At 50.0% G+C, this 8165-nt stretch overlaps 1 long non-coding RNA gene across 1 annotated transcript; it reads left to right on the forward strand.

Annotated features, from left to right (window-relative positions):
• The first annotated feature begins 43 nt into the window (after positions 1-43).
• On the forward strand, positions 44-6040 carry LOC130544568 (uncharacterized). The gene is made up of 2 exons (XR_008960957.1): positions 44-362; positions 1485-6040. It is a non-coding gene; the product is annotated as an uncharacterized LOC130544568 (long non-coding RNA).
• The last annotated feature ends 2125 nt before the right edge of the window (positions 6041-8165 follow it).

An 8165-nucleotide genomic window follows, 5' to 3' on the forward strand; every position in this document is an offset into this window, starting at 1 on the left:
CGCAGGGACCCACGTGCCCGGAGCCCCGCCCGCCCCGTCCGCCCCGTCCCTGCCCAGCTCCCTGCCCAGGCCGGGTCAGGCCGGGGCGGGGCGGACTCTGGACAGACCCTGGCACCGCCCCTCCCACCAGGACGGACGCCGCGCCAGCCGCGCGTGGACACCTGGGCGGTACGCGTGCAGCGGGAAGGGGTCTGTGGCGACTGACCTAGCGCCTGGCGGGACGGAGGCCACTCGCCTTCCTCACACGGGATGTGGGCAGCTTTCCAGAGACACTAAGTTTGCGAAGTTTGTGGGGCACCTGTGTGGCTCTTGTCGCTGCGCACCGGGAGACCTTTCAGCGAACCTGCGCCCTCTCCTGCCAGGTACCCGCTCGGGGAGCACCGGGCTGAGAACTCAACACCCTGGCTTGTGACCCGGAGGCGGGGGAGGGTGTCCTCGTTGCCTAAAGTGGAAATACATTCAGGGTCCTGCGTCTCTCCAGTTCCAGAGAGGACAGGGCTAGCGGGAGAGCCTCACCTATGCTCCCTTTAGCGGCCCGATAGACGCTAGAAATGTCCTGAACAGCTGGCTTGTTTTCATCCCTCATCTTGAGCTGCTTCGTTTGAGCTGCCTTCTCAGACTACACACAGCACTCCCTTCTCTGCTTTCAACCCCACTCTGAAGGCCTTCTCTGGCCAGGGACCCTATGGCTGTGCCTTTTCTAGACTGTGAGCGCCGGGAGGAGGAAGGCCTACAGCCCGTGCCAGTGTTCCCACGAGTTGCTTAATACTTGTTGAATGCTGAATGGATGAACGAATGAATGAATCCCCCCCTCTTCTGGTCTAGGTGTCAGGAATATAGCTTCAGCACTAATGGGGGGAAACCTTGATCCCTAGTTTCAGTCCCTCTCGAAGCCTCCTTTTTTGTGGCATAGAGGCAATCACAGGGTTCATCCGTCTCGGGCTTTGGATAGTGGGTGTCTAGAAAGTGCAGAGGAGGCCTCTTTCTGTGGCCAAGGAGCTTGCCCAGGGCCCTGGGGCCTTGGGTGCTGCTGGGCTCCGCATCAGCTGACTGAGGCCTGGCTGCTGGCCCCACGAGGACGGGGACACTGGCTGCTGTCTTGCCAGGAGCAGGAGCAGAGCGGACACACAGCCCTGGGTGGCTGAGCCGCCTCTGCAGTGCCCTGGGGACCCCCGCCTGGAAGACACAAAGGCCTCTTGTCCAGCATCTTCCACCTATTGTCCAAGCTGGTCCACTTACGGAGCCCAGGCCTTGGGGTCCCAATGTGGAGAAGTCCCCCGGTCACTGGAGGCCCCAGCCAACACCCGTTTCTCCTCTCTCTCCCAAGCCTCCAGACCTCTGCTGTAGCTACTACTAAGCTCGAGAGAAAAAATTCCTTTGACACCAAGATGAGGACTCAGGGCTCTGCCTCCGTCTCCAGCCGCCTGGAGAGTGGGTCGTCCAGAGTCCTGCTCGTGCCCTAGTCCAACTCTCTTACTTTACAGTCAAAGAAACCGCATTCCTGAGACACCCTGAGGCAGAGCTCCCACAACAAGTGACTTCAAGAGGTCTGAGAAACAGAAGAAAGGGACTTGTCCTTGAACCCTACGGCCTTGGGGTCTTGCCTCACCTCTCCTGACTCTGGGCTTCAGTGTCTTCTTCTGCAAAATGGTAATAACTGCTTTCTCACTGGCCTGACCGAAGTTCCTTTTTTTTTTTTTTTTAAGGGTTTTGCCCATCCTCCTGAGCTGCCCAGGTTTGAGGGGTTAGTATCCCCTCTAATGAGGGGCTGGAAATCTGGGTCTCTTGACATATTCCCCTGACACTCTCATCACCGGGCTTGAGAGATCAAATCCAGCAGGTTCCAAAGTCCCCAGCTTGGGGCGGCCTCAGGAGCCCCCATCCACTGCAGACTTACTGCCTTTATTTTTATCTCCGTACTTATTTACATTTCCTGATGACAATTTGTCGAGAAAATATAGATGTTTCTGTGGCTAAAAGATTTTAGACCCATTGACCCGGCCAGGAAATTGAGGCTCCATAAGCCCCCCACAAGGCCCTCTCTGGAAGGTCGAGGGGCCTCCGAGGAGCCCTCCTGGAACCAACCAGCCCAGGCAGACGGTGGTGAAGACCCAGGGATGTAATGGTCCCCAAGAGGTGGGTTAATGGAGCCGTGGGAGGGAGATGGTTGCGGGGTTCCATTAGCAGCAGCAGGTCAGGATGGGGAAGGGTGAGCCCAAGAGCACTTCTCCCCATGCATTAGGAGGCTTCCTGTCTCTCCGACCCTGAGGAGGCACTTGGCGCTCTTAAGCCTTCTCATCTTCCCACTCTCTACTTCTCTCATCTCCCCCGAGAAAAGTTTCTGCTCTGAGAATCGGTGCTGGGAGTGACAGCCCCTGCCCCTGCTCAGCGGGGATACTTCCAAGGCCTCCTTCACAGGCCGGCGTGGGGTATCTGTCACCCCTCCTAGCCATCAACTGCCGCACACCTTCTGTGGCTCCACCACCCTCTAGAGAAAGCCCCCCTCTGCAGCCTGCCCGCCAGGCCCTCCCACGTCTCCACCTCCCTCCCTGCCTCTGAGCCCCCGTGCTGCAGGGGGGGGCTCGCTGCCTCCGCCGGGCCCTCTCTGCTCCCCTCGCCTGCAATGTCCCTTCATGCTTCTCTGCCCTTGACTCCTTCTCTTGGCTCTCCCCCCTCCCCGTTGCTTCTCTAAGGCCCAGCCCAGGAGCGCCATCAGGTCACCCCATTTACCACACCGCAGCCCCCCCTCTAGTGAGCATCTCTTTGAAGGCAGAGCCACGGTCTTCCTGTTCACGGTTAAATGCCCGGCACCTAGCCCTGCCCCTCTCACTGGTCAGCCTTCACGAATATTTGTTATGTGAGTGAGTAGGAACTTGATTTAGTGATGACCTCTGTGCTGGTCCTTGCGTTCAACAATGTCCTTTAATCCTCCCCAGAACCCTGAGAGGCAGGGGTTATCATGATTATTTTACAAACAGGGAAACTGAGGTTCAGAAAGGGGAAGTGAATGTCCAAAGTCACAGTGAGTCTGGGGTGGGTCTCCCGACCCTGGAACTCCCAACCTGCCGAGAAGGAAGGCCCTGCTGAATTCCGGGAGTGACGGCTGAGCCGGGCATTGGGAGCCACAATGGCGGCTCAGGTTACGCAGGGCTGGGCTGGCTCCAGCAGCCCTTCTTGCTCTCTGCACGCAGCCTGGACCACGCTCCCTCCCTCGCCAGCCGGCTGGGAACCCGTGCTCCTCAGGTTTCCCAGGCAGGGGCCAGGCCCCTACGCCAAATGCAAACTAGAAGCTCTGGCTCTTGGCATGCCAGGGTGCAGGCACCCAGGGGAGGCAGCCCAGGGGGCAGGAAGCCTGGTCCAGACCCGGGCAAGCCTCCCCTCCAGCTCTCCGCGGGCAGGACCAGCTACACAATTTGTGGGACCCAGGGCAAAATGAAGACGCCCTTGTTCAAAAACTAATAAGAATGTCAAGATGGGACAGCAAAGCCGTACTTCAAGGGCAGGGCCCTTCAAAGGGGGAGCCCTGTATCACCATACAGGTCACACACTCATGGAGTCAGCCCTGTCCTCAGGCCTTGGTTTCCCCATTTGTCGGATGGGAGAATGACAGCCACCTGGCCAGGCAGTAGACAGGATGAGGTTGGAGATGTAAGCAGCAGGTTCAGAGAAGAGCATGGATGTTGGGTAGGGGTCCCCACGGGCGTCATTTGTTGCTTAGGTCTCAGCACTGGGCGGCCGACCAGGTCTTGCCAGGAGTTTGATTCCTCACCCAGCGTCTTGTCGTGAACCCAAAAGTAGGGCTCAGAGAAACAAGACAACTTGCTCAGGGCCATACAGAGATTCAATGGCAGAAGCCAAGATTAGAGCCCTAGCTTTCTTTCTGCAAAACTGGTACTTTTTGTGACACAGGAGAGAGAGAGAGAGAGAGGGAAAGAGAGAAGGGCAGGAGGGAGGTGGGGGGGGCTGCTCAGGACAAAGAGGGCCACTGTGCAGACACAAAGGCCTGACCACAGAGGCCCCTGTGTGGGCTGGGCCAAATGGGTGGGTAGAAAAGCCCCATGGTGACTGAGGGAGGTGCCAGGAGCTGCCTCCCGGACCCTCCCTGGTTGTGATGGCGGTGGGGGTGGCACACAGGAGCCAGGAAATGGATCAAGGAGGAGAAAGGAACAGGGCTGAGCCCTTCACCCCAGCCCCAGGCCTCCAGGGCCAGAGCTGCACTCCCTACCTTTCCCTGGCTCCTCGTGGGCAGCCTGCCGGCTTAGGGAATCCTCCCTCATACCACCCACCACCCCATTTTCCCCACCTCAATGAGGGTGGGGCTCAGGCAGCTGACCATCTGACAGTCCCAACTTGACACTCTTGCGCAGAAACTTCTGGTAATCTCCATCACCCACAGGAGGTTGAAGCATAAGCTCATCAGTATATCATTCAAGGCCCTTCGTGACCTGCCCCGGTGACCTTTTCACACTCCCCAGTCCCTACTCCCCGTTAGCCTCCCACACCCCAGTCATGTGGGAAGTCCCAGATTTCTTCCAAGCACTTGGTGCTTTCACACACACACCCCTGCATTTGTTCATGCTCTTCCTTCTTCCTGGAGTGTTTTTCCCCCTGACCTTGGCTGGCTGAGCCCTTTCTTCCTCATGAACCAGCTCAAATGCCCCCTCAACCAGGCAGCTTTCCTCACCCCCCACAGTGGGACTTAACCTTCACTCTGCCACAAATGTTGGATTTACCCATTCTCTTGCTTATCCCTCTCTGGCTAGACTTGTAGTTTAGGTCCCCAAGGCCGACATAGAGGAGGGGACATTTCAGCTGGGGCTGGAGAGGCAGGTGAATGTCACTAGCGGACGGCAGTGGTGGGCAAGGAACAAGAGCTCAGGGAACCGGGGACACCAGTCCTCTCGCAAACATTTTAGCTGAATCAATCTATTTGGTTCCTGAGTTCAGAGAGCGAGGGGTCCATAGTTCAGAATCACAGGTGTCGAGTGTCCAGGACTGAGGGGCGAGGGTTGTCAAGGGGTAGATAGACTGGAAGAACCAAGTCCGTGCAGCCTTTTATGTCTTACTGCAGAATTTTTTTTAAATGCGCCTGAATGTATTTCTCAGTTTCTAGTAGTTTACTAAGTAATTCGTTTCTGCCTTTATTATTTTCTTTCTCTTCATAAAGAGTAGCTCTTCTCTTCTTTTTCTACAGTTGTATTCAAGCGAATGCTTATTTTGCCTATTGTCATTCTTTTTAAATAAAGTAAACATTTAAGGCTATGATTTCCCACTGACCTCTGCTCCGGCTCCGTTACCTGTGTTTTTATATGTAAAGTTTTCTTTATCACTATTTTTAAAATAATTGCATTTTTAATTTTTCTTTAACCCCGATCAGAAGTCTTTTTAGGGGACTATTTTGGTCTTGATGTTGTTTCTTGTAATCACATAAACTTGTGTCATGAATTTCTAGTTTTATTTGCAGATACATCGGGGACATTGGTTTAATTGAAGTGTGGAGTTTGTGTATATTTTATTTTTTGGAATTTCATTTTATGCATTCTATGGATTTTTAAAAAGGAGATATGTGTTCTCTTTTTACAGGATCCATCTTTCGATATTTTATTAGTCTAGTTGTACTATACACACACATATATTTTCAAATAAAGTATATCCATACTTATTTCTAGCCTACATAACCTATTAGGCTGATAATGATGTATCTCTTACTCTTTTTTTTTATTTACATCAACCTGTCCTTCTATTCGTATTTTATCTAGTTTGACGCTCTATTAGTCAATACACTTAGAAAGTCTTTCCGGGGCGCCTGGCTGGCTCAGTCAGTGGGGCGTGTGATTCTTGAGCTCGGGGTTGTGGGTTCAAGCCCCACGCTGGGTGCAGAGATGACTTGAATAATAAAAAATCTTGGGGCACCTGCATGGTTCAGTCAGTTAAGCATCCAACGCTTGATCTCAGCTCAGGTCTTAATCTCAGGGTTGTGAGTTCAAGCCCCACGTTGGGTGTAGACATTACTTAAAAATAAATTTTAAAACTTAAAGGAGCACCTGGGTGGTTCATTTGGTTAAGTGTCTGGCTTCGGTTCAGGTCATGATCCTGGGGTCCTGGGATCGAGCCCCACGTTAGGCTCCCAGCTCAGTGGGGAGTCTGCTTCTCCCTCTCCCTCTGCTTCTCCCTCTCCCTCTTCTGCTCCTGCTTCTTGTGCTCTCTTGCTCTGTCAAATAAATAGATAAAATCTTAAAGAAATAAAATAAACGTGAGAATGTGAGAAAATTTGCCTTCAATAGCATAGCTTAATTTATTTGTATCTATTTCATAAATGATGTAGTCTCATTTTACCTCTTTATTTTTGTGCTTCCTTATTGCTTTGCTATATGTTCTAGGCTTTTCTTGTTTTTATCTTCTATAATGCTTTAGAAAGTAGAACTCTAATTTGTTCATTGTATAAACCTTCAGGTTAGTCAAGCACATATATTGAAATTCTTATGTATCCAATTACCAAGTTAATAAATGTCTTACCGAGTGTGTGCTAGCCACTATCCTGGCTGGTTTCCACAAGCCTGTGCCATCGTCTGCCTTTTACAGATGAAGAAACAAAGCTCAGAGTACCAAGTAGCTTGCCCAAGGTCACCCCATAATATTGGATGATCTCTTCTGGATGTTGAGAACGTTAGCAGGCTTCAGCCCGTCAGGGCCATCCCTGGAGCTGGAAGGGAGGAAATCTCAGTTAAATAACATTGCTGGGAATGAGGGAGGGATGACTTCTTTGAAGTAAAATCCCCACAAGGATTTTAAATGGATTTCACAATGGATTTCACAAGGGCCTCACGATCCTGCAATAGTAAAGTCTTGGACTTGGAGCCGCCTGGCTGATTCAGTCGGTTGGGCGTCTGACTCTTGGTATTGGCTCAGGGTAAGATCTCAGGGTCCTGGGAGCCCACCCCGAGCTGGGCTCAGCATCTGTCTGCCTCTCCCTCTCCCTCTGCTCCTCCCTTCCCTCTCCCTCTGCTCCTCCCCCTGCTTATAGTCCCTTGGGCTCTTGCTCTCTCCTTCTCTAAAACAAACAAACAAACAAACAAACAAACAAACAAACAAATAAAATCATTAAGAGAAAACAAAGTCCTGGATTTCCGCCAATTTGGTAGGTGAAAACTCATGTCTTGTTATAATTTTGGTCTGCTCTTCTCTTAGGAGTGAGAGAAGCATCTTTTCCTCCTTGAGAGCCGTTCGCTTTGCCATTTCTGTGACCTGACTATTCACATCTTTTGCCCACTTGGGAGGCACCCAGCAAATAACCACGATATCAAAGCCTCCTGGGCTGTGTGTTTGTTCTGAGAATACCAAACAGACGACTTTTAGGGTTTTATTCCGTTTCTTACAGAAAATCATTTCGGGGATAATAAGCTCTTCGTATGAATCTTCAGAACAATTTTCTTCCTTCTCGTGTGTGGTCTTTTCGTAGGTTCCTTATTAATTGTTTTTGTTCACTGTCTTGAACAGACAGAAATAAAGCCAGGCCGGGGACCACCTCCTCACCCTCTCAACTTTATGTGGCATTGCTTCCTAGCAATGGCAGTCTCAGTTCCACCATTAGGCAGACAGTGTAGACACAGAAAAAGAAAAGCTGATGGGGTGGATTAGGGATATGTCATCACCATCGTCATTAGGCAGACAGTGTAGACACAGAAAAAGAAAAGCTGATGGGGTGGATTAGCGATATGTCATCACCATCGTCATTAACATTCACCGTCATTTAAACAGCAATGCCAAATATATATGCATATAGTGTTATATAGTTTTTATATGTATATAGTATTATATAGATATTTATATATAGAAAATATGCAATACTATATTGTATATTGCGTATACAGTATGTAGTATAGTATATAGTATATATATAGTATATATAGTATATGGTATATATAGGATATATAGTATATACATATATATTCTATGTGTATATAGTATATAGTGTATATAATATTTAGTATATATAGTATAGTATACAGTATATATAGTATTTAGTATATATAGTATAGTATACAGTATATATAGTATATAGTATATATAGTATACAGTATATATAGTATTTAGTATATATAGTATAGTATACAGTATATATAGTATTTAGTATATATAGTATAGTATACAGTATATATAGTATT

The sequence above is a fragment of the Ursus arctos genome, unplaced genomic scaffold (assembly GCF_023065955.2).
Source record: "Ursus arctos isolate Adak ecotype North America unplaced genomic scaffold, UrsArc2.0 scaffold_22, whole genome shotgun sequence".
NCBI lineage: Eukaryota > Metazoa > Chordata > Mammalia > Carnivora > Ursidae > Ursus > Ursus arctos.